Source organism: Schistocerca americana, chromosome 4 (genome assembly GCF_021461395.2).
Source record: "Schistocerca americana isolate TAMUIC-IGC-003095 chromosome 4, iqSchAmer2.1, whole genome shotgun sequence".
Lineage (NCBI taxonomy): Eukaryota > Metazoa > Arthropoda > Insecta > Orthoptera > Acrididae > Schistocerca > Schistocerca americana.
The window spans coordinates 771,603,805-771,631,400 of NC_060122.1; positions in this window are offsets into that span (position 1 = coordinate 771,603,805).

Here is a 27,596-nt window from a genome sequence, read left to right on the forward strand (position 1 = left end):
GTTCCAGACTGTAGCGCCCAGAACCCCTCGGCCGGCCGCCTCCCTTAGTAACGAGCGCTGTGATTGGCTATAGCGCCGCCGCCATGTATTCAAGCCAACGCACACTCACAAATATTTCGAAACACATTCGAAGTACTGGATTTACATTTAAATAACTTTAAATTAAATAAATATTCCAACGGCTGGACCATAAACATGCTCTAACACGCATTATTAAATACATAAACAAATCAAATAAATATATATCAAAGGAATAGAAACAAAAGGTAGGCCAGTAGCCTAATGTGTCTGTGCTTTCTAAAACACAGTAAATAATTGACGAATTCCTTCATGAGTAGTATATATTGGACATGAAAAGACATAGATGAATATATATATTTATAAGCATGCTGCTACCGCTTTTTCGTGTAACTGTGGAGTACTTACGGACTGACGCGATCGATAGTAATCGGCCCCTTTGACCTCCAATAACTCACGTCCTATTCAAGTTACATGCCTGTAATTTACACCAATTCAGGTTTACACTAATAGATTTCTACAAACATGTCGATCGACAAAATCGGATAAACCGTTTAGATTTAGGAAATTCATTGCTGGGTGTTACTTGTATAGTTTACAGTCACATACTAAACTTTAAACTAATAAACAAATTGAAAATCTGATTACACCATAAGAATTGTGAAAATCATGGTAACGTACATGTTTCTTTTTGAGGTATCATGATTCCTCTGGCTATTAATAATTTCTATATGAACTGCGAAATGTCTGCCATTATGGTTTCACAAAGTCCACCATATTTGGCACTCATGCCATGTCTCTTTCATCGATACAGCCTCACCAAGGAGTTCCCAGCCACGCCACGCCTAGACCCTGGCTAACATTCGGCACCACGCAGCTGCTAACGAGCTGCAGCTTTGACGAGCATCCTGTGCCGCCGCCCCAACTCCGAACATAGAATATTTCCAGGGCACCACAACTCGCCCGTTACTTCACACAGTGAATAATTCCACTCACCAAACATTATCAATACTGCATCCATCCTCACACGTTTCCTTGCGTATTTTCGTATAAACACATACTTTCTACATCTACATCTACATTTATACTCCGCAAGCCACCCAACGGTGTGTGGCGGAGGGCACGTTATGTGCCACTGTCATTACCTCCCTTTCCTGTTCCAGTCGCGTATGGTTCGCGGGAAGAACGACTGTCTGAAAGCCTCCGTACGCGCTCTAATCTCTCTAATTTTACATTCGTGATCTCCTCGGGAGGTATAAGTAGGGGGAAGCAATATATTCGATACCTCATCCAGAAACGCACCCTCTCGAAACTCGGCGAGCAAGCTACACCGCGATGCAGAGCGCCTCTCTTGCAGAGTCTGCCACTTGAGTTTGTTAAACATCTCCGTAACGCTATCACGGTTACCAAATAACCCTGTGACGAAACGCGCCGCTCTTCTTTGGATCTTCTCTATCTCCACCGTCAAACCGATCTGGTACGGATCCCACACTGATGAGCAATACTCAAGTATAGGTCGAACGAGTGTTTTGTAAGCCACCTCCTTTGTTGATGGACTACATTTTCTAAGGACTCTCCCAATGAATCTCAACCTGGTACCCGCCTTATCAACAATTAATTTTATATGATCATTCCACTTCAAATCGTTCCGCACGCATACTCCCAGATATTTTACAGAAGTAACTGCTACCAGTGTTTGTTCCGCTATCATACAATAAAGGATCCTTCTTTCTATGTATTCGCAATACATTACATTTATCTATGTTAAGGGTCAGTTGCCACTCCCTGCACCAAGTGCCTATCCGCTGCAGATCTTCCTGCATTTTGCTATAATTTTCTATTGCTGCAACTTCTCTGTATACTACAGCATCATCCGCGAAAAGCCGCATGGGACTTCCGACACTATCTACTAGGTCATTTATATATATTGTGAAAAGCAATGGTCCCATAACACTCCCCTGTGGCCCGCCAAAGGTTACTTTAACGTCTGTAGACGTCTCTCCATTCAGAACAACATGCTGTGTTCTCTTTGCTAAAAACTCTTCAATCCAGCCACACAGCTGGTGTGGTCGCAAGTTCGAATCCTGCCTCGGGCATGGATGCGTGTGGTGTCCTTAGGTTAGTGAGGTTTAAGTAGTTCTAAGTTCTAGGGGACTGATGACCTCAGAAGTTAAGTCCCATAGTGGTCAGAGCCATTTGAACCATTTAGTCCGTCCAACCACAGAATCTCTTCCCGAGAGCGCAGAGGGCTGTCAGCGATATTAACACAGTCTATAGCCTTGCCCACAAGCAAACAGGCTACTTACAGCCTTACTACAGGATTTTTCCGGGCACCAAATCAACGCCTTCTTCGGGTTCCTTGATCGAGGGAAGAGCGCGATTACGCTTCTTTATGTTTATGGTAGAGTCATTGTATGTTCTCGGAGAACTTGTCTCCATTAACTGCTGTTGCTTGCGTTTGAAGCAGCTTGGTGCTGGCCTTCCGCTTGGTTTTTAAACATGTTTTAGTCGTGCTGCGATCCCCGCCTTTCAATTTAACGTGATTTTGAAAGGGTTTGTGGCATGTGCTCAATTCCCTCCCGTGACGAAATTCTCTTATGTCTCGTGCGAATGCTCTTAAAAATTTTTGTGCGCCTAATTTTAAGAAAAGTTCAGCCTCTGGTTTTGGTGATGTAAATTTGATGCCTAGAGGCCTGTGTTCAATTCTGTCCCATGTTTGCCACTACGTTGATCTTAAAAAGAGAGATCCGCTTTGTTTAGTGACACTGACTTGTTTCTTGCGGCCAGTAAGTTTTTCCCCCCATTTCCTTTGGGAGGACCTCATGCAATACTTTATTTCATGATTAAATGATGCTTGCCTCTGTTAAATTATATGCAAAATTGTGCTAGAAACAATTCTACGAGTAGAAGTGAAGTTCTCGAGAACCTCTGATTTGATCATTGAGCTAACCATTTGAAGACCTTGGATAGTGAATACTGCACTGCCAAAGCAACTGGTACACCTGCCTAATATCGAGCACGCAGAAGTGCCGCAACACGACGTGGAATGGACTCGACTAATGTTTGAAATAGTGCTTGAGGGAATTGACACCCTAAATCCTGTAGGGCTGTCCATAAATGCAAAAGAGTACGAAGGGATTGAGATCTCTTCCGAACGGCACATTGCTAGGCATCACAGATATACCCAATAATGTTCATGTCTGGGGAGTTTAGTGGCCAGCGGAAAGATGTAAATTCAGAAGACTGTTCCTGGAGCCTCTCTATAGCAATTACCCAAGTCCGTCGGAATGCACGATGCACATGTACGGATGCAGGTGACCAGACAGGATGCTTACGTTCGTGTCGCCTCTCGGAGTTGCATCTAGACGTGTCAGGGGTCCCATATCATTCAAACTGCACACGCCCCACACTATTACGGAGCCTTCAGCAGCTTTGACAGTCGCCTGCTGACATGCCGAGTCCATTGATTCACGAGGTTGTCTCCATAGCCGTAAGCATCCATCCGCTTGATAGAACCAGACTCGTCAAAGAAGACAACCTGTTTCCAGTCGTCAACAGTCCAATGTCGGTACTGAAAGGCCCAGGCGATGCGTAAAGCTTTGTGCCTTTCAGACATGAAGGCTACACGAGCAGGCATTCGGCTCGAAAACCCCATTACGATGATGTTTCGTTGAACGGTTCGCGCGATGACACTTGTTGATGGCCCAGCATTGAGGTCTGCAGGAGTTTGCGGAATGTTGCACTTCTGTCACTTTGAAAGATTTTCTTCAGTCGTCGTTTGTCCCGTTATTGCAGTATCTTTTTCCGACCGCACCGATGTCGGTGATTCGATGTTTTACCGGATTACTCACATGCACGGTACACTCGCTAAATGGTCGTACTGTAACGCAGCAAGTTATTACGAGATGACATTCGTTGCAGTAAGGTACGCAGCCATCTAGTGCGGTGGCTGCAGGGCTAAAGTTTTTTGTCGCTTTGCTCACAGTGCAGCTGACGCTGTCTGCCGTGGAACTGCATAGCGTAGTATTCAGTCCATAAGAAGTTGTTATCCGATTTTTTTTCAAATCTGGTGCACAGCCCTTTGTTATTAATTGACTGATGCTGTAAAAATTTCAGATTTTTATTTATTATAGTTCTGGAGATAAAGAGAATTACCTAAAACTCCTAAAAAGTACGCTTGTTTTTAAAACAAAGTTAGGAACCATAACAGATTGACTTTCATTCTCATTTGAAGCCATTCCAAACTTATCAGTGCATAAAAATCAATTAATTAGAATTTTCTTTTTAAAACTTTAGTGCATTACCTAATACAAAAATCGGTCAAAATTATTATTTAGTTATATTTTGCCGTGTGAGTGCGTGAGAATGGTTGAGAGAGTGTACGTGGGACATATATTAATATTTAATATTTCATTTTACGTAAAACCTTGTACAAACGAACCGGGGGAAAGTTATGTCGCAACCACGACGTAGGTCGGTGTTTGCTTGCTTTTGTATAAAAGCCAGAATGGAAGTTAGAGGCGGAATAAGTTTATTTATCAATTTGAACAGTATTTCGCACTTTGTTTATTTTGATTAAACAAAATACAAGAAATTGAAGTTTTGCTGTCATTAATTACTGTCAAATTAGTGACTGGATAAGGGAAGATTTGCCACGAGAATGATCTGGAAGGAACGTTCTGATTGGTCGTTTAGATCAACAGTCAATCAGAATTAGTGTTCCGCGCGAAAAGAGGAGTGGGCAGAGACGAGAGTATCTCGACAGGAGCCGCTCGGTAGCCGGTCTAATGATAACACGGTGTGAGATCACTCCTTAAAAAATACTCTGTAAGACGAGGAAATAATCAGCATGGGTTTCGAAAAAGACGGTCATGTGAAACCCAGCTCGCGCTATTCGTCCACGAGACTCAGAGGGCCATAGACACGGGTTCACAGGTAGATGCCGTGTTTCTTGACTTCCGCAAGGCGTTCGATACAGTTCCCCACAGTCGTTTAATGAACAAAGTAAGAGCATATGGACTATCAGACCAATTGTGTGATTGGATTGAGGAGTTACTAGATAACAGGACGCCGCATGTCATTCTCAATGGAGAGAAGTCTTCCGAAGTAAGAGTGATTTCAGGTGTGCCGCAGGGGAGTGTCATAGGACCGTTGCTATTCACAATATACATAAATGACCTTGTGGATGACATCGGAAGTTCACTGAGGCTTTTTGCAGATGATGCTGTGGTGTATCGAGAGGTTGTAACAATGGAAAATTGTGCTGAAATGCAGGAGGATCTGCAGCGAATTGACGCATGGTGCAGGGAATGGCAATTGAATCTGAATGTAGACAAGTGTAATGTGCTGCGAATACATAGAAAGATAGATCACTTATCATTTAGCTACAAAATAGCAGGTCAGCAACTGGAAGCAGTTAATACTATAAATTATCTGGGAGTACGCATTAGGAGTGATTTAAAATGGAATGATCATATAATGTTGATCGTCGGTAAAGCAGATGCCAAACTGAGATTCATTGGAAGAATCCTAAGGAAATGCAATCCGAAAACAAAGGAAGTAGGTTACAGTACGCTTGTTCGCCCACTGCTTGAATACTGCTCAGCAGTGTGGGATCCGTACCAGATAGGGTTGATAGAACATATAGAGAAGATCCAACGGAGAGCAGCGCGCTTCGTTACAGGATCATTTAGTAATCGCGAAAGCGTTACGCAGATGATAGATAAACTCCAGTGGAAGACTCTGCAGGAGAGACGCTCAGTAGCTCGGTACGGGCTTTTGTCAAAGTTTTGAGAACATACCTTCACCGAAGAGTCAAGCAGTATATTGCTCCCTCCTACGTATATCTCGCGAAGAGACCATGAGGATAAAATCAGAGAGATTAGAGCCCACACAGAGGCATACCGACAATCCTTCTTTCCACGAACAATACGAGACTGGAATAGAAGGGAGAACCGGTACAGGTACTCAAGGTACCCTCCGCTACACACCGTCAGGTGGCTTGCGGAGTATGGATGTAGATGTAGATGTAAATAATGAGCTAATTTCGGTTCGAACATATCGTGACTGAAGCGACTGGAGTTACGAACATTTTAATGAAAGTTTGTTGTTTCTAAGTTAAATAGTTTGAGAGAAACGAGCGTGTGAACTTTCTGCTCATAGTAACAACTCCGCGTGGAGTGTTTCGTGCTCTGTACGGAATACTTTGGGGAGCACTTCTAACGAAGACCACTGAAACAACTGAATGCTTAACTCGAGAGTAGTTGTGGGTCTGTGACTGGCAGAACGTGAATATTAGTCGGGTCGGACTTACTAAAATTCTGACTGCTTTCTCGAGTGAATATTTTTTAGACAGACAGTGAACTTTGAGTGATAACGTTTTATCATATTAAATACGGACCTAATAGCCGTCTCACATCTTTCAGTATCAATCAAAAGCAGAGTTAATCTAATTATAAATCCTTTTCTGCAAGTAGGCTGAAGATCCTGAACGCCCGATTTTTTAATGGTGAACTTTCAGGAACTGACTTTGCCTCTAAGCACTACGGGACTTGACATCTGAGGTCATCAGTCCCCTAGACTTAGAACTACTTATACCAAACTAACCTAATGACATCACACACATCCAAGCCCGAGACAGGTCCGTTCTGAAGCGCCTAGAACCGCTCGGTCACAGTGGCCGGAGGAACTGACTTTCAGCTAGAGTTCGCGGCCTCTCTGTGGTAGGTATTAGGTAGTGGGTTCGTCAACGCTGCTTTACACTGCCTAGCACGTATCTGCTATCACAAAGGGACATCGGCAAGAATCCTATCGAGGTAGGTGGACTGAACGATAGCGTCAACAGAAACGCAGACGGCTGACCACGCCCCGCCACAGTATGGGAAAATCCTCACTTCATCGCTACCTTGGAGAAGCTGTGTCTCACGACATTCAGACTCACTTAAATCTTGATAACCTGCCATTGTAGCAGCAGTAACCGATCTAACAACTGCGCCAGACAAGTTTTGTCTTAAATAGGCGTTGCCAACTGCAGAGCCGCAAGCCTATACCTGTTTCTCTGGCGCTTCAGTGTATTTTTAAAGCTGCTTCTGCATTTATTAAGACTGTGGTGATATTTGTTCTACACATAAGAGACTGACAATGTTCGGTTCTTGGCCGGTAGCAATTCTTGCGTAAGTGTGCGTCTCATACGAACTTGTTAACATTAAACGGCGCTTCTCTCTTAACTTAATGTTATTTATTGGATTTATTTTAGAGCCAGGAAAAGGCTTTGATTTTATTTAACGCGTACACTGTTTAATAGAGCTTTGTTATATGTGTTGTAGGGCCGCATTCGGAAGGACGACGGTTCAATCCCGCGTCCGGCCATCCTGATTTAGGTTTTCCGTGATTTCCCTATATCACTTCAGGCAAATGCCGGGATGGTTCCTTTGAAAGGGCACGGCCGATTTCCTTCCCCATTCTTCCCTAACCCGAGCTTGTGCTCCGTCTCTAATGACCTCGTTGTCGATGGGACGTTAAACACTAATCTCCTCCTCCTCCTGTTGTAGGGCACTACCTCTCCTCTGAAGTGTTCTTGTAACAGCGGGGTTAGGTCCCAAGGTCTACGTTTGGGCTCTGTTATGCTGACTGCGGGTTACGCCCTGACCTGAAATGAGCCCAATGTAAATTATTAATATGTAATGTTTCGCTGAATTGTTGTTTTTGTTTTTTCAAGAAAAGCTTTAAGGAATATCTAATCTGTCTCGCTTCTGGTATTTCATTTTTAATATCTTTTCCTAAGGGTGAAAACTCAAGTAAAATGTTTAATGGTGTTTCTTCTTTTTTAAGTTGAATTTTGTATCTCGTTGCCGTCGAGAAAAGAAATTATTGTTGGCTAATAAACTATTTTAAAGAGTAGTTAGTAACAAACGATGTTCAATAATTTTCCCTAGCTTACTTTAGGACCGGTGTCCTCCTAAGATACATCCGTTTGTTGCCTGTATCCCTGTGAGGCATATGTTTTAAGGGGATACGGAATCGGATTTTGCGTTAAAAAATCGATTTTCGTTTTATTGAGGTATTATATTCCGCCAAGTTTCCTCTTTAAAATGACGTATAGTACATAGCTCTACTAGAATTATAACTGTTTTATTTTTATAGATTTGTGAGATCGGGTATTGCGCTTTAGTTATACACGTCTCTCATGGCTGACCATAAACTTTTTGGCAGTACATTTATGTGACATGACTCTCTATACACTGTTTGTCCGAAAATGTTTCCCTCTGGTGTCCTCTAGTTACTCTTTGACTTTATGACGGGACTGTTTGTAAACAGTGTGCTATATGAAAGTTGTTGTTGTCGAGTTATTTCGTATTTAGTGCTTCATTTTTCGCAGTGAAAATGAGCGTATGAACTGGCAAAAGAAAAGAAATATGATTCATTAGCATAGCAGTTCTTCATCACTGGCAAGGTTATTGATGTTGCAATAATGTCTAAATACTGTTGATGCATAGACAGGCTGAAAAATGAACATAGTGATGACTGTGTTCCTAATTATTATGGTAGTAGTTGGCATGGAGGTTGCTGGGGTGAAAAAAATTTTTCATCGCTCTTCAGAGTGGTATAATGTCCGCTATATCAAGTATCTGGGAGATGGTGACTCTAAAGCATTCAAAGAAGTTTCGGAAAGTAAACCATATGGGAACAGTGTAAAATTCTTCTTCTTCTTCTGTAGTGGTCAATCCAAGGATTGGTTTGCAACAGCTACAATGGCAGCTTGCCTCCTTTCTGTGCGTCTTTCAGCTTTTCTCTTCATTTCTTTATAGGTGTTACATCCCACATCTTTCACGATTTGATCCATGTACCTCAGTCGTGGTCTTCCTCTTGGTCTTTTTCCCTCGACATATCCCTCTATGATTGTGTTCAGGAGTCCTTTATGTCTTAATAGTTGGCCTGTAAATTGCACTCTTCTTTTAACAATGCAACTCCAGAAGCTTCTCTTCTCACCTGCTCTTTCCAGAACCACTTCGTTTGTGACCTTGTCGATCCATTTTATTTTGAGCATGCGTCTATAGCACCACATTTCAAAAGAATTTAGCTTCTGCTGTTCCTCTGTCCCGAGAGTCCATGTTTCACACCCATAGCATGCCACACTCCACACATATGATTTCAAAAATCTTTTCCTGGTTTCAAGGCTGATGCTCTTAGATGTTAATATGTTTTTCTTCTTGTTAAAAGTAGCCTTTGCTTTGAATCAGTTATGAAAGGGAAAAAACTCGATGATGGGAAAATTGCATGGTAAAGGAAGATTGACTGATTCCATAATAGAACACATTCAGAATTGCTATGGCCTTGCAATCAGGCAAAATACAGGCAATCTTGAAGAAATGAGGAAAGCTATATGGGCTTTTTATTTCCACACCGCATCCATAGATGAGCATCCAGAACATGGTTTGTGCCCCAAAGCTGAAAAGAGCTGGTGTAAATACAATAGGGGACTAACCACTGGAGAGAAATACATTCACCACCACAGTCTACCATTAGCCATCATGGAAGAAATAAAGCCCATTTTCAGAGATCTGGCTAACAGAAGTCTTTTGATAAAATGTCTTCATGGAAAAACGCAGAACCCCAACGAGTGCTTGAATAGTGTGATATGGCATTGTCTGTCAAAAACAGTGGTTTGTCGGAATTAATACACTACATTTTGGTGTGTATGATGCTGTGGAAACCTTCAGTCTTGGGAATATAACTAAATGCCAGGTCCTTCAAAAGTTGGGTTTTCGTGTCGCTACCCGTACAGCACGTGCTATGTTGACTTTAGATCAGCACAGACTAAGGCATGCTGACAATATAACCAAGGCATTAGTGAATAAAGTAAGACAGGTACAGAGTAGTGCCAAAAGAAGACCCTAAGATGATTATGAAGACTCTGAAGGGGGTGAATGTTTTAATCTTCTTTCTCCGTTTCCCGTAAGTTTGCTTTTTACTTCTTCTAGGAACATTATCTCAGGTACTGGCGAACCTATAAGTCTGAAATTTTTATAACTATGTCACATCGGTTTCTTTTACACACCGAAACAACGATTTTTTAATTACTTGATTTACAAAAGACTAACGGATGATTATCTCGTAAAAAATAATGGAAAAAATTTACTTAAAAATAAATGTAAAATATCTCTGTAAGAAAATACTTTGACAATAAACTGTTGTTTCTGAATTGTTATAACATATCAATGCACATACAGTAAAAATTTTATCTCTCTGTCTCCACTAGTTTATGAGAAAATGTACTCCATAGCAGGAATCTTTTAGCATTGCAGGGATAGGCCATTCCATGTTCCCTTAACACTCACAGTGAACCTTGTTCTGCAAGGTTTTCTTATCTGATGTTGGCAGTAGCGGAAAAGGCGTTATAAAATTACTATATTTTAATAGCTATGTAAATGGTTGTGTTCACAAGATCTTCACGGTGATAACGGGCTCGTTCAGAAATTCATTTAGTTTGTTAGGAAAGGAAAACTGTTGTTCAGTATATCACCATCATCACACATTTACCATTCACTCACGAATAAAAGCCTTCTCTAGATTTTTCCATTCCTTGAGGTCCTTTGTTGAGCACATCCATATTGTTCTCCTTTGTATTAATTAACCTTCTTGATCTTTTTGTATCTCTAAATGCAGCAAAGAATTTCCTTCATACAGCGTCCATCCATTTTCCTGGTTACATATCCTGTCCTCCTACTCCTCTTTTTTATTAAGGTGACAGTTAAGTCGTCTTCAAAAAGGCTGTCCTCTGAATAACTTTTTTCCTCAATCTCATACTTATTCTCAAAATACATCTTCAACTGCTGCGCAGGGTCCGTATGCCATTGAAACCGGCAACCTTTCTCACAGCACTGGTGTACCAGCAGCCCAACCTTAAAGGGGTAACATCAGCAGACTACAGATTTGCTATTATGCAGGCTGCCTAGGTCTCCAGGCTGCAGAGCGAGCCCCGCCACAAGCCTCTTACCCTGAGGACTTCCATTTCTCCATGGGCCACGTGATCACATACAGCTCCTCTAGTATCTGTGTGGCCTGGGTATTTACAGCAGCACAAAGCCACTTCGATGGATCTCCCTTCGAGCTCTGGGCCAGGTGCCAACTTCACCCACAGTTTTTCAGTCAGAGTCTCGATCGGAACCTTCGCTATGTACAATGCCATACTGCAGCATCCACCGCCAACCAAGGGACCCGCCAGTGTCTACCTTTACCACCATCAAGACTTGGCCTCTGCATCGGAGACAACCAGGAACTTGGTATCGGCCGTTGACATTCAGTACTGTTTTTTTGTTGTACATCTGAGTGATTATTAAACTTTTGAACTTTGACTAATTCATTGTACGACCTTTAGCCTAAGCTCATTCTTGTGTAAAGTCAGTGCTAATAATGAACTTTTACAAATTAATATAGTGACTTTTCGCCGAAGGAGCGGTGTTTTGTTGTGTACTTTTCAATAAAACTGTTCTACATTGTTCACCTGGACTGTTCTCTCACTGTGTCTTAACCGGCGCCAGGCCTAATAAGCGGCGGTAAGGAAATTCTGTGTACCTAATATTTCTACTCATGCTTCATACCACAGGTAGACAGTGTAAGTGTGCGTGAGTGTATCCTAACTGGCGAAGATCTTGACGATGAATTTTTGCTTCTCCGTGTTAACCCTTCGTATGTCTCTACCCAAGTTCAACTGATACCCCATAACATACGACAGGCTATGGTGGGCAAGATGTCAGTCATCACTGCATCTACACTAGAGCTATCCAGTCGGCTGTTCTACCTCGGTCCACTGGTGGAAGTTTTCATAGGGACGCCGCCATCACCGTTTCAGGTGTTTAACCAGAAAATCGTCCTATGGGTGAACTACGTGGCCAGAATGCAGCAACATTTCCTATCCCATGGTATCACCAGTAATACCCAGCTACACCTGTTCTTCTTGGCTCATACAGGACTAGAATCGTTTAATGCAGAAATTCAACGCTGAAGAGGGGCCGACATAAATTTATCAGCTGCCACAAGCTTAGTAGACGAGCACACTGAGAGCGGATTGGCAAATTGCAGGGTTTATCCCACTACTGTCGGTTCCACTCTACTAGTCCTCAATGTAAACAGGCATACACAATTTCCCTTTTACATTCAGCAGATGAAGGACCGCCTCAATCTCAAGGATCTCACATTAGACACTTTCCGACTCGCTGCTCCCAGCCTGAGCCGTGGCCTTCACAGCATTCTGGTTAATCGGTGGGTGGAAATCCCTCAACCAATCTACGTTGTCTGCAATGGTTACCCTGTTTTATTACTCACTCACAGCAGTAGGCTAAAGGATATCCCTACAGCAAGACAGGACACAAGATGGAGGTCTGCACGTCTTTCCCCATGACGAATGTGGATTACATCCACACAGAGCCTCCCTCCCATGGACCCTTGGACTTGAGGAGGTGCCCAAAGCCTTCAGCCCAAAGTTCTACATGTCTACGCTGTGCCACTGAATCTGATAGACTCGTAAGACTCTAAGTGGTCGTCAGCACAATTCCAGTGAAGTTCCAGGTTGATTGGATTCTTCCACGACTGTCAGGGAGACCATTGCCGTTTCGGCTTACCTCTGATACAGTAATTATCTAGAAACTGGCATAATTACAGCAACAATACTGTCAATGTGAAAGGAAAACTTGTGGCTTGCATTCAGAATCGTTCTTATATTTTCATGACGGATACCTTGTTGGTAAACACTGAAGTAACCACGAACATCCTTGACTGGGACCTTTTTAAATATTTGGGCTTGGAAGCACATGACTCCACCGACGCATTCGCTTCAGGGACTAGCTCCTACTTAAGCTATACATATACAAGTCAGATATTTCTCATCCTACCACTGGTGTCACTAGTTTTGAGGTTCACCTCCACCTTCTTCCACTCGCAGCTTCTAATATCATGGAATTCACCATTCTATTTGGGGGATGCGTTACATTTGGAACGAACTACAGGGCCCCCAGGAGGAAGAGATTGTCACCGCCCCGGCCGGAGTGGCCGAGCGGTTGTAGGCGCTACAGTCTGGAACCGCGCGACCGCTACGGTCGCAGGTTCGAATGCTGCCTCGGGCATGGATGTGTGTGATGTCCTTAGGTTAGTTAGGTTTAAGTACTTCTAAGTTCTAGAGGACTGATGACCTCAGAAGTTAAGTCCCATAGTGCTCAGAGCCATCTGAACCATTTTTGATTGTCACCGCCATCACCAGCAGTTATTATGGCGCGGCATGCAGAAGGAAAATTTCCCGTCAAGATTAAATTGCTTTATTCAGCTCCCTCTGGATTAGTCGTTATGGAGCTCTCTGGTCATTAACACTTCATTTAGACTATTATGCTGCAACAGGTTTCCTTTTGCCTTCATCAGAGCTCTAGCTATCTCATGGCGCTACTTGTCTCAGCTGACATTGAAGGTATTGGTGGCTAGCCTTGATACCCGTTTCGCTGTTCTTCAACAAGCCAATCTCAAGTGTAACATAGACATATATCATCATTTTACCTCATATGGAATTTGTAGGTCACATTCTTAGTGCTTCCGGAATGCAACCCACACCACAATATAGTCAAGCTGTCCTCGATTTCCAGTCCCGAAGGGCACTAAGCAACTATAATTTGTGCTTGGTTAGCTCCAAGTTTATTGCCAAAAACTCAATTATTATTGGACTCTTCAAGTTTTGTAGTCCTGTCTTCATCAGTTGCGTGCAATATTACGGTATACTGATAATTTTTACTTATACCATTTTTAGTGCCATACGCGTTTCGGCTTTATTTTCTACAAATCATCATCAGTGGCCTGAAATATGTACATATGTTACTATTTAGTTTACATTTTGGTCACTGTACCTAAACGATAAAATTCAGTATCCGTTAAAATTCAACAGAACATGCAAAAAGAACGATTTAATTACAAGTTACATTAATGTAAAGGTTGAAACAGTTCAACAGTGGCACGAAAGTCGAAATCAGTTGCAGAACGATATTTGTTACTAAACGAAATTAAGATGCTATGTTCGAAAAAACAGTACCTAAACATGACGCTCTATGAGACTTATATAGAATTGGCAAAAAACATAGGAAACCCACAGTTTTCATGGCACTAGTTGAAAAAACTGTACACATCACATAAACAGCAGTGAAACATTTACAAAACAAGCACAAACAGAGTATAAAGAAACTAACAGTAAGAAAGACTCAAAAATTCATTGACATTTTAAATGTGAAACCACATGAACACCAATACACGTTCCATACACATTTAGTTAACCTAATAGAGACGAAACTACACGGAAAAGAAAAACGGCTCTTGGAAAAAGGGTTGAAACATAGCACCAACAGCAAAGTGAACAATCAATACATAGAATATCTCATAGTAGAAACTGAACACATCTTTACACGTGAGAAAGAACAGAATGATTGTGAAATAAACATAGGAGACAAGACAACTAGAAAAAGAAGAAATGAAAGTCATAATAAAACAAACGTATCAGACACACAATAAGAACAACCAAACAGAAACAGCAACTATGAAAAGGTTAAAACAAATGTTAACAAACAATAACATCTTAACAACAAGAGCAGACAAGGGAAATTAACAGTACTCGTGGATAAAGAGCAATACATCACAAAATCCAAGGAATACATAAACACCAGTGCCATACAAGAACTGAAGTCAGATCCAACTCCACGAATCCAGGCAAACGTGAAACGAACACTGAAAAATATTGAACACACACTCACAGACAAACAGAAATACTACAGAACACAGAAAAACCCACAAGCACCAACACTCCGCAGTCAACCAAAAGTACATAAAGACAGAATGCCAGTGAGAGCTGTTATCAACTTCAAGAGAGCCCCAACATACCATATGGCCAAACACCTCCAAAAGTTAGTTACAAAACACTATAAAGTGGTGGTGGGGTTCAAATCCGGTATGGAGTCCCCATGGGATCCCCAATATCAGGAACATTAGCGAACATTTTGATCAGTCATCCAGAAAATCAGGTATTTGGAAAGATAACCACTAATGAAAGTTTCAAAATCATACATTGGTACAAATGTCTGGATGACATTATTTGTCTGGTAGATGAGCCAAGTGAAAAAATAGATAAACTCCATTCAGAAATCAACAAAGCTCATCAGAACATAAAGTTCACACTTGAAAAAGAAAAGGGAAAAATAGAATAAATTTTCTTGACATTACAATAAAAAAAGAAAATGGCAAACATACATTTAACATCCAGAATGAGATTTTCACTCTGCAGCGGAGTGTGCGCTGATATGAAACTTCCTGGCAGATTAAAACTGTGTGCCCGACCGAGACTCGAACTCGGGAACTTTGCCTTTCGCGGGCAAGTGCTCTACCAACTGAGCTACCGAAGCACGACTCACGCCCGGTACTCACAGCTTTACTTCTGCCAGTACCTCGTCTCCTACCTTCCAAACTTTACAGAAGCTCTCCTGCGAACCTTGCAGAACTAGCACTCCTGAAAGAGTGCTAGTTCTGCAAGGTTCGCAGGAGAGCTTCTGTAAAGTTTGGAAGGTAGGAGACGAGGTACTGGCAGAAGTAAAGCTGTGAGTACCGACCGCGAGTCGTGCTTCGGTAGCTCAGTTGGTAGAGCACTTGCCCGCGAAAGGCAAAGGTCCCGAGTTCGAGTCTCGGTCGGGCACACAGTTTTAATCTGCCAGGAAGTTTCATACATTTAACATCTTTAGAAAACCAACAGCCACAGACACAATAATACATTCCACACCTAACGATCCCCACAGTTATAAACTTGCAGCACTAAGTTATATGGTACACAGATTAAACAGAATCCCACTCAACAAGAAAAACTATGAAAAAGAAATGAGTACAATTATACAAATAGCTAGGAACAATGGGTATGACACACGTGTAGTACACAAACTCAATCAAAAAATAAAAACATTAAAACAAAACAAACACAACATTTCCATAATACAAGGGAACTCACAAGCTGAAAACTTATAAACACACTCAACAAACACACACAATGACAACACCACACAGAAAAGAACCAGATGGTGCGAGCATGACCTACACACATAAACTAACAGACAGAGTTGCAAACATCCTGAAGAGACAGCATATAAGTCTGGACAAACCCTCCAATCACACCTAAGCAAACTAGCCACCAAGAAGGAACAAATACCAACAATCAGGAATATATAAACTTGAATGTCAAAGTTGTGATGATGCAGTATACATAGGCATGACATGCAGGAATTTTAAAACACGGTACAAAGACATATCAGGTGCTGGAAGTACGAAACAAACCATTCCACATTTGCAGAATATTTGAAACACCATAACCACCATCCTACAAACATGGAACAAGAAATGAAAACAATGAGAATAAGCAACAGTGACAACCATCTTATACAAACCAAACCACCATCCTACAAACATGGAACAAGAAATGAAAATAATGAGAATAAGCAACCATGACAAACATCTTATACAAACGCAAGAAAACTTCTACATTCAGATAGCCATCTCTGAAAACGAACATTTGATAAATGAACAAACACACATCAGCACAGTCTCCTTACTACAATTAATAAAAGAAATGATAAGATAAAAAAAAAAAGAAACCAATCGTTCCTCTCACACAACCAGGAAAATAATTCTTCCACCTCCGCCTTCTGGACACACATACAAACACAGCCCACACGCAAAAAAAATCACACAATAAAATATCACACACATAAACACACTCACACACACGCGCACTAACGCACAGACACAGACACACGCACTCACAAAAGCATACACGAACAGATCACAGATACTTCAATAATTATACTCGAAAGTTTGGCAATAACATTCGATCTCTGGCAAAAACAACTGACAGTCGCTAACAGAACCTAAAACATTGCTTCGAAACAAGTTTTCAGGGCATAGTGCCGTGAAATGTGGGAAAAAACAGAGAATTGGCATTTATAAGAGGAAGAACAACACCAAACGTACAACAGGAGCGTAATACACTCCTGGAAATTGAAATAAGAACACCGTGAATTCATTGTCCCAGGAAGGGGAAACTTTATTGACACATTCCTGGGGTCAGATACATCACATGATCACACTGACAGAACCACAGGCACATAGACACAGGCAACAGAGCATGCACAATGTCGGCACTAGTACAGTGTATATCCACCTTTCGCAGCAATGCAGGCTGCTATTCTCCCATGGAGACGATCGTAGAGATGCTGGATGTAGTCCTGTGGAACGGCTTGCCATGCCATTTCCACCTGGCGCCTCAGTTGGACCAGCGTTCGTGCTGGACGTGCAGACCGCGTGAGACGACGCTTCATCCAGTCCCAAACATGCTCAATGGGGGACAGATCCGGAGATCTTGCTGGCCAGGGTAGTTGACTTACACCTTCTAGAGCACGTTGGGTGGCACGGGATACATGCGGACGTGCATTGTTCTGTTGAAACAGCAAGTTCCCTTGCCGGTCTAGGAATGGTAGAACGATGGGTTCGATGACGGTTTGGATGTACCGTGCACTATTCAGTGTCCCCTCGACGATCACCAGTGGTGTACGGCCAGTGTAGGAGATCGCTCCCCACACCATGATGCCGGGTGTTGGCCCTGTGTGCCTCGGTCGTATGCAGTCCTGATTGTGGCGCTCACCTGCACGGCGCCAAACACGCATACGACCATCACTGGCACCAAGGCAGAAGCGACTCTCATCGCTGAAGACGACACGTCTCCATTCGTCCCTCCATTCACGCCTGTCGCGACACCACTGGAGGCGGGCTGCACGATGTTGGGGCGTGAGCGGAAGGCGGCCTAACGGTGTGCGGGACCGTAGCCCAGCTTCATGGAGACGGTTGCGAATGGTCCTCGCCGATACCCCAGGAGCAACAGTGTCCCTAATTTGCTGGGAAGTGGCGGTGCGGTCCCCTACGGCACTGCGTAGGATCCTACGGTCTTGGCGTGCATCCGTGCGTCGCTGCGGTCTGGTCCCAGGTCGACGGGCACGTGCACCTTCCGCCGACCACTGGCGACAACATCGATGTACTGTGGAGACCTCACGCCCCACGTGTTGAGCAATTCGGCGGTACGTCCACCCGGCCTCCCGCATGCCCACTATACGCCCTCGCTCAAAGTCCGTCAACTGCACATACGGTTCACGTCCACGCTGTCGCGGCATGCTACCAGTGTTAAAGACTGCGATGGAGCTCCGTATGCCACGGCAAACTGGCTGACACTGACGGCGGCGGTGCACAAATGCTGCGCAGCTAGCGCCATTCGACGGCCAACACCGCGGTTCCTGGTGTGTCCGCTGTGCCGTGCGTGTGATCATTGCTTGTACAGCCCTCTCGCAGTGTCCGGAGCAAGTATGGTGGGTCTGACACACCGGTGTCAATGTGTTCTTTTTTCCATTTCCAGGAGTGTATGTAGGAAATCGTCCACGCAACCTGTAAGTACAGTTCGAAACATTACTACTTAATAGGTAATACCAACCACCAGAACTGTTCATAACCTATAGGTACAGTGACCAAAATGTAAATTAAAGAGCAAACGTACATATTCCAAGCCACTAATGATGTCTTGCAGAATATAAGGGCCAAACGCGTATGGCACTAAGATTGTGTTTTTTTTCTGTTGCTGTCAGACTGTCCATAAATAAAAATTATCAGTATACCATAATTTTATTGGACTCTCCCACCTGTGACAAAGTCTTCCAAGATATCAACCAAGCCCAGCTCTATCCAACATGCCTTACCGTCATCCAGTAAGACACCTTAGTTGTAGTTTCTGATGCTTATAATTGTAGTCAGGCCTAGTGTCATCGCATGAAGTAGATGGTGTAGAATATGTTATGCTTCCACATTGAAAACTCTGACAAAGGATTAACGCAAAAGTCAAATAAAAGAAAGGCCCTATCTATCGCGTTCACACTCAAGAAATTCCACGGTTGTGTTTATGGCCGCCTTTTCACGTTGGTGACTGACATCAAATCTCTTTTATCGTTATTCAATGCAGCCTCCAATGTTCCGAACAAATCGGCGTGTTGCTTCCAGAAGTGGCCACTGGTTTTTTCTAGCTCCTTCTGCGACAATCAGAGCTCTACTGCTCAACATGCTACAGTTTACTATTGGGACAGAGCACACAATTAGATTTGGGACCATAGTTCTGTTGCCACGTGGAGTCAGAAGCGGAAGAAGCTGTAGCCACCCTTCTCTCAAGTTCATCGTCCATCAGTCCTCAGACGATCCAGTTGTCTAGTATACCAAGGATGGCTGACGGATCCGTAAGTCCAAACACCACGAGTTCTTCAGTCTGAATGGTGTGTTGTTTTTTTGTAAGGAACAAAGTGTGCACCTGTGTCGTGATCCCGCCCTCATTATGATATCGCAGCCTCTCCCTCCTACATCAGGGCCTCTGGGGAATTCTTCTCACACAGAGGCTGCCTTTCAACGTGTGTATTGAAGAGGTATCGATGTAGATATTGACAACTTGGTGGCAGCAGTCGAGACCTTCCAAAGGAAACAGGCAGCACCTGCTCACATGTACTTCCCTATGCTGGGTGCTTCAGCACCCTGGACGCAACTCCACTTAGAATTTGAAGGCTTTGCAGGCCTCTTCTTCGTCTATTCGGGTTTATCAGAGCCTACACGGGAACCAGATTTCCCTTTCTATCTCGGTTTCTCGGACGTCTTCAACGTCCTCAGAACAGACTATCCAGACTTTAGGACGAGTGTTCTCCGTAGAAGGACTCCTAGAAACCATGGTTACCAACAACTGAACTCAGGTCAAATATTACAAAATTACCACTTTTTGTTCTGACAATGGCAACGCCTTTTCATCCAACACCCGATGGATTTACGATATGTTTTGTTCATTTAGTCTAGTCACAACAAGCAAAGTAGCACTGCCTTAGTGACAGATGAAGCTACTAATTTCTTTTAGACATCTTATCACTCCATCCCTCAGTACAGCGTCACTTACACCGGAAACCTCCACGGACGGCGAACTGGTAGCAACTGTCCATAGTGCACCACGAGAACTTCTTCTCCCTATCTGCTTTCTCGGCACCACTGTTATTCCATCGAAGATGGTGTCTGGGTGTTGGACTGCTCCAAAAATCGCCGCCAACGGGCCATAACAAGGATCACCCTTTTATTGGTACGGGCCATAGTGGAAGTATGTCTCCATGACAGCCCCATTTGTTAAAAGCATGTAAACCAGATACCCCCATGGAAAACAGCGTGTCCTCGTAGCAGTGGCTTATCACAGTATTTTGTTGCAGAGTCAAATATCCCACTTTCCTTTTCTCTGAGCAAGGGGGCACAATCCTAACAGCTGCCGGTTCTACATCTGCCGGCCTCTGACGAGGGCAGCTTGTCCCCAGTTGAGACAACAATTCAAATGGACATCGACCTCAGCCCAAAGGAGTCAACTGTTCCACAAAGGGTCAATGAAGAGGCACCAGGTTCCCTGCACATCGATATGTGCCACGCACTGTTGTGTCCCTCGTTGAAGGGGTGGAGGTTTGGTGCTGTGTATGGGCTGTACACCCTACAGAGGTTGGCAACACTTCTCACAGCAATGGTGTGCACTTATCTAATCCTGAAGCGGTTACGTCAGCTGACGACTGGGCTTCAACCAGGATTGCTGCGTGGGCCAGCAGGCGGCGGAGGCAGTGCTGACAGAGATTACTGGCCATGCCGACCTGTTAGCCTCCACAGGAAACGGGATCGCATGTAGTTCCTCTAATATCTCTGTGTGAACTGGCTATTTAGGATGGCGCAAAGCTGCTCTCAGGCATCTTACATCGACCTCTGGGCCTGGCGCCGTCTACATCTGCATCTATAAGTCAGAACCTTCGCTCTGAACAAAGCCGTGCTGCACCATTCTCCGCCAACTGAGGTAACCAGCAGTGTCTGGTTTTACCACCATCAGGACTCTGCAGCAGAGACGACCAGGAACTAAATATCGACCATCGACCCTCATTACATTACTTTGGTTTACTTCCAAGTGAATACTACACTTTGACTGTTTCATTGCTACGACCTTCAGCCTAACTTCGGACTTGGGATAACCCATTCCTAATCACCAACTGTCACAAAGTATTGTAGTCACTACATTTCTTCCAAAGGAGGAGTCTCTTCGTTTACGTTCTTTTCAGTAAAACTGTTCTACATTGATTACCTGGGCTGTATTCTCATTATGCCTCAAGCGATGCAAGAGCTTGCAGCAACTCTCATTAGTGATTGTGAACATTCTCTTTCATATCCAGCGAAGCTTAGTTTTGAAGGCCCTATCACTTTAGCTTATTAAAAGCACTGCAGACTACGTTATCTCTGGCTTTTATATCTTTTACTTTCCAACAACTCATCATCTGGTTCACTGATCAGTTATTGAACCTACTTTTTCCACGTTATTTTAGTCTACAGCGTGATTTTATGTATGGATAAATGGCGGGAAATGCGTTGCAAGGGAGGTACACTCATTAGAAGGTGGAGGTAAATGATCTTCGACAGTGATGAACACCAAGCCCGTGGCCCATCAGCATAGGATAAGTGAGAAGACCGTATGGAACGTTCTCCACCGCAAATGCAGATATCCGTGTCACTGACAAGAGCATGCTGGCTTCTTGGTGACGGTTTTGTCGCTTGTTCGTCGACAGGGCACCACGGCGTTAGGCTTTCTGTCATCTATTCTATTCTCAGATAATGCAACCTTTACGGGGGCAGGTGCGTTCAGCCTCTACAACACTCATCTGTGGATCGCTGAAAATCCAAATGATACAGTGTCAACGAACCATCAGCACTGGTTCAACCTCAGTCTGCGGGTGGGGATTATTAGCCACCGCTCTAGGAGACCAGACATGCATCCACAACGCCATACAGGCGAGACGTATATGCATTTACTGTGGGTGACTCTACTTTCCCATGTCTAAAACTTGCCGTTGGTGGTAGGAAGGGTGTTAGGTGCCAGGGTGGAGAAGAGTTTGTACCTCTTCCATTCTGGCGAATTCTGTGTGAGAACTGGACATGCACTCGCCCCCCTCCTTACCTACTACCGAATTGATTATGTGAACGACGGTACCGAAAGGAATTGATAGTGGACACTCCTAGTTGGTAAAAAAGGATTGCAAACTCACAATAGTTTAATAAAAATCATTATCTACTCAGTTAAGAAAAAGCGAAATTTTGTCATAATAAGTGACAGGAAATGGGGTTCTGCATTTATCTATGAAATGATATGTGGATTAACTATAACAATGTGATTTATTATAAATCAGAACACAAAGGTACCTGATTGTCAATACAAGCAATATGCTATAGGGTAAGTTATACAGAACTAATATGAGAATAAGAGTTGGTTCGAGAACAAGGGGGTCCTACTCTCTATGATGCAATAGATTGACGATAGTAACTGGAGGTCCTAATGAATCAAATATTACTCCCCCGACTGTAATGCAGTATTGCGATTAGAACTGAGACCTCAAATGGGATCACATGGAGGAACAAGCACGGTGGAACTGCAGCAAAGCGAGCACACATGCTGATGAAGGATTCAGTATAAAAATGATAGGTCCTACAATGCCGAAACCGCAAAACACTGTACCAGATCTGAAATCTGCAGCACGTCGTCGGTAGGCAGCGCTCTGATGATACAGGTGCCGACATCTGCTGTGCAGCAACTCTGTTTCAAACCCTGACCTCGAAGGCTGTCCGAGAATTCCAAGTTCTGCCGAAAAAATGAGCGACTATGTCGCAAGACCGTCCGACTCCGACTAAGATCAGATCCCGAATGCATGCGCCCGCACAACGCAAGAGTGAGGCCAACATTTCTCAACTCCCTACGATCCTCGAAAACCGCGAATCAGCATTCAGTGCTTATTCCAAAATGCCCGCACACTGTCTCAGAACATCATTCGCTCCAATAGCGACTGCGCAGAATTTTTACTTAATTGAGGGCGACTATACACTTCAACAATACAACAAACAACAGGATTAGCAAGTGGCCTCTAGTTCCCTAATGTTACATCAATGCTCGTTCCCAACTGGCCAATTACTGCTTACACATCATTACTAATTTACGTAATTCCTTAGTAATAGTTCACCACCAACAACAAGTCTCACAACAATTCGTATAAGACTGATCAAGTAACTGTTCCTTTGGGTAATAAATTCTCAACCAATAATAGTAGCAAACAACTTCACTTCCAAATAAAAACTTACAGAATCGTAATGGTAGAAAGGTACCCTTCAAACTTCACAATTAACTTTCATTTAACACGCAGGTATAAAAACATATACAAAACTCACAATTAGTAGATATGGTAAATTCCAGTATTTATAACCCGCTGAACTACAGCGCAGAACTGAATTTCAAATCTATCTAATGAGTAATCCTGATAACAAAATTATGTTTACAAATAAGAAATATAATAACTTTGTGACAACGCCCATCCGGCATTGGCCACACTTTTACACACTCGTCAGTTCCTTTGAAATGTGACAGTTACAGCTCAGTCTCCACACAGTTAAGCAAACTAACACCGCAGAAGTCACTGAAGGTTAATACACCTGCCGTATTCCACTACTTTCTTCTCCAATATCATGACATCCTTACTGTGGGCGGACATGCTACAGCACAGCGTGTTCAGGTTGGGCCCACGCTGTCTTGTTTATCTGCCGTGGCAAAACACCCACAAACGACATCGGCCACAGCTCGCTGTAATTGCGTCCATACAATTGCAGAGCCCACAACTTATGGTTCCATAGCAGCGTTGAATTCCCAAGCGTCTCGGTTTCACCATCAGTCCACAACCACAGAGTGGCAAAATTATTAAATGCACAATTCGGATCATCCGCACCCCAACACTCTGCCGTTCTGTCCTTCTCGCTCGGTACTGCCTAATGCTCCACTCTTCGTCGTCAGAGGGCCACTCGGCGCCCCCAGAATCTCTGGCGAGGTCAATATCGACCTTAACACTTGCGGCCGGAACACAACAGTGCCGAAAATCGGCACATACTCCACCCCCCCCCCCCCCCCCAGAATGAATAGGTGATGAACCCGGCTTTATCTGAGAGATATGGGCTGATATTGTCCGATGAAACGTGGGAGGAGCTTTTTAGGAACCTTATCCACCTTACATACTCCGAATCTCCCAATTTGTACGGGTCTGACTGCCGCCCCTCATTGTAACGCTTTGCGCGAATCTGATGAGCCTTAAGAATATTGCGCTTCGCCCTTTTCCACTGTTTCACCAGCTGCTGACGCTCAATGTGCACAGGTAGCAACCATAGGCAACTCAGAGGAGTGGAAATCTTAAAGTTCAACACATGAGCTCCGCAAGAGTCGACAAATGCGCCTCGTGCTTGGCCTTGTTAAACTCCATCATAAGCCAAGGGAGCATGCGATTCCAGTTCTCCCGGTCTTTACTGTGATACGCAATTAATACCACCCGAGATTGCTATTAACCCTTTCGGCATACGGTGGGTTCGGGTAATATGGAGTCGTGTTCCCATGAGTAACACCCATTCCCATGCAAAAGTTCTTAAACCTTCCTGGAGTAATACATGAAACATTGTCACTAATCAATTACTGCGACGGCCCAAACACGCCAAATATTTCGATCAAATTCAATATCACAATTTCAGTCGTCGCTGCCCTAGTGGGATACAGAAAAGTAAACCTTGTGAAAGCATCATTACATACTAGGATGTACTTATTACCCTTCTTAGATCGAGGTAAAGGCCCTACAAAGTCGATGTACATTTTCTATAGAGGATAGTCCGCAGGTACGGATTCCAGCCACCCAATCCTACCATACTGCGCTGGTTTGGCAGTAACACACACCCGACATGTACTAAAATTGTCCTTAATATCTTTATACATTCCCTTCCATATGAAATGCTGACGAATTTTTGCACGAGTTTTAAATATTCCCAGATGGCCACCCACTGGCAATTCATGAAAATATTTAAAAATGAAAGGCACCAAATCCCCAGGCACCACAATTTTGTAGCCTTTATAGCACAGAGCCTTGCAACACACTATACCATTTCTAAGCAGGTATGGTATCACCAACTTTCCTTCAATTTTTTGTTTTATCTCTCGCACCTCGTCGTCCTTCTCCTGATATTCCCGAATGTCTTTAAACAGCTGTGGAAAATCAGTGATAATCTCCCTATGGAAGCACCACCTTCATCCAACTCATGACTATCATGTTGTATGTCAGGTTCCCGAAAAAGGCGGCTGAGACCATTGGCTACCTGGTTTTCTGATCCTTTAATGTCCTTAACTTGGAACTTAAATGCCAAGACCCTTGTTGCCCACCTGGCTATCCTTCCGGTCTTACGAGGACGTGCAAGGACCCAGGTGAGCGACTGGTTATCGGTATCCAAGAAAAACTGTGTATTTTCCACGTAATACCGAAATTTCCCATTGCCAAAAAATACCGCGAGCACCTCCAGCTCGTAAATAGAATAGTTATTTTCTAAATGGTTCAAGGCACACGAAGCGTACGCTATAGGCCTTCTTCTGGACCGCTCCCCACCCCTGCATTTGAGGCGTCAGTCTGACGTATAAATAGAGCATTGAAATCCGGAAGAGCGAGTACTGGTGCTGACGCCAAGCACTGTTTCAAGGATTCCCACGCGGCTTCCTACGAAGGACCCTACTCAAACTTTTGCCCCTTCTTACGTAAGTCATTCAACGGGGCCGCCTTCTCCGCAAACTGCGGGATGAACTTACGGAAGAAATTTGCTACCATGACTCACTTCGCAACCTCCTTCACATTTCTAGGAATGGCAACTGCCTTATAGCTCCCACCGGTTCCTCAGTCCCCCTCCAGAGAGACCACATGACCCAAGAAGTGCATAGATTCACAATCACACTTTACCTTGGCAGGATTCACCGTAAGATCCGCCTTCCTTAACCTTACTAAAACCTCCTTTAAATGTTGGTAATGTTCCTGCATGGAATTACTATAAACTACCAAGTCGCCAAAGTAGTGGTATATAACCTTAAACTTTATGTCAGAGAATATTTTGTCTAGGAGCTAAGAGAGACCTGCAGCACCCGTAGGTAATCCGAACGGGACCCTATTGAATTCGTAAATATTCCAATCAGTCGAGAAGGCCGTAATCGGTTTAGAAGTTTCGGCGAGCGGAATTTGATTATAAGCCTGGTTTAAATCTAAGGTGGTAAATATCCTGGCACCGTGAAACCATCCAAAACAGGACTGCAGGTCCGAAAGAGGTACTGGCCGCAATATCACTTTTTCATTCAAATCCCTATAATCGACCACCTGAGGGCCGAATTATTTCCTGATCTAACATCTCTTCAATCTTTTCTTCAACAATTTCTTTCGAGATGGAGCCAACCTATACTGTGCTTTCTTAACAGGCACATCATCAGATAATTCGATGTGATATACCACGAGAGACGTCACCCCCAACCTCTCCGTCAAAACATCCTGGAATTCACTACTAATTTCTGTATTTCCTCTTTCGCCTCTAATTCCAAATGTTCCAACTGCAACTCTTCCTCTTGTCTCTTTTTGGTTTGTAATGCCACTTCACTAGTCTCAGCTGCCATAGAAACTTCCCCTTGGTGCTTACAAAATTCAAAACACTTCTCTGGTTTAAATCTGAAGCCAAATTCGCTTGCACTCCAGTCGGTCACCAATCCAATCATTTTAATAACATAATCTCCTAGAATGCATGTCGCGGCAAGCCCGCTTACCAATCGCATCATCACCCTCCACGTGAAATCCCTAATTCTCAGTTTAACCCATGCGACACCCTTCAATCTTACACTGGACTAATTTACCACCTTGTATTACACTGTATCCTTTTCTATTTTACCCTAATTACAAATAGCACTGTTACGGTTGAACCAATTTTCTTCAATCGCCATAATAGAACTACCAGAGTCCAACAACGCACACACAGGTTCCTCATTCACAACACAGCATACAAAAGGTAAACCCCGTTCCTCCCCTCTACTTATCGCACAAATCTCTTTCCGTTCCGTTCCTACCGTTTGTTGTAATTGTAAGGACGTCTCTGGCTTACTCTTCCGACAATTCCTACTAATGTGGCCTAACTTCCCACAAATCCAACACCTTATCTTACTTTCCTTTCCCCACTGCTGATTCGTAGAAGTACGAGGGTTGTTTTTTAAGTAAGGGCCATTCGCGCGTATAGTCCCGTAGTTCGCGCGGACGCCGCAACAAGCCACCGCGCCACTTGCCGGCATCCTTCCCGTTCACACTGATGCAAGTTGCAGCTCTGTAGCTGACGCGTACGCATCGCTGTGCTACTTTATAATGTTTACAGTTATTGAATCGCCCGCCGCGTGTGAGATACGGTCAGTGATACGTTTTTTGACCGCGAGAAGCCTATCAGCTGCAGAAATTCATCGTCAGTTAACAGAAGTTTATGGCTTGAATGCAGTGAGTGAAGGTAAAGTGCGTCAATGGGTTAGAGAGTTTAAAAATGGCCGTCAAAACGTCCATGACGAGGAACGCTCAGGT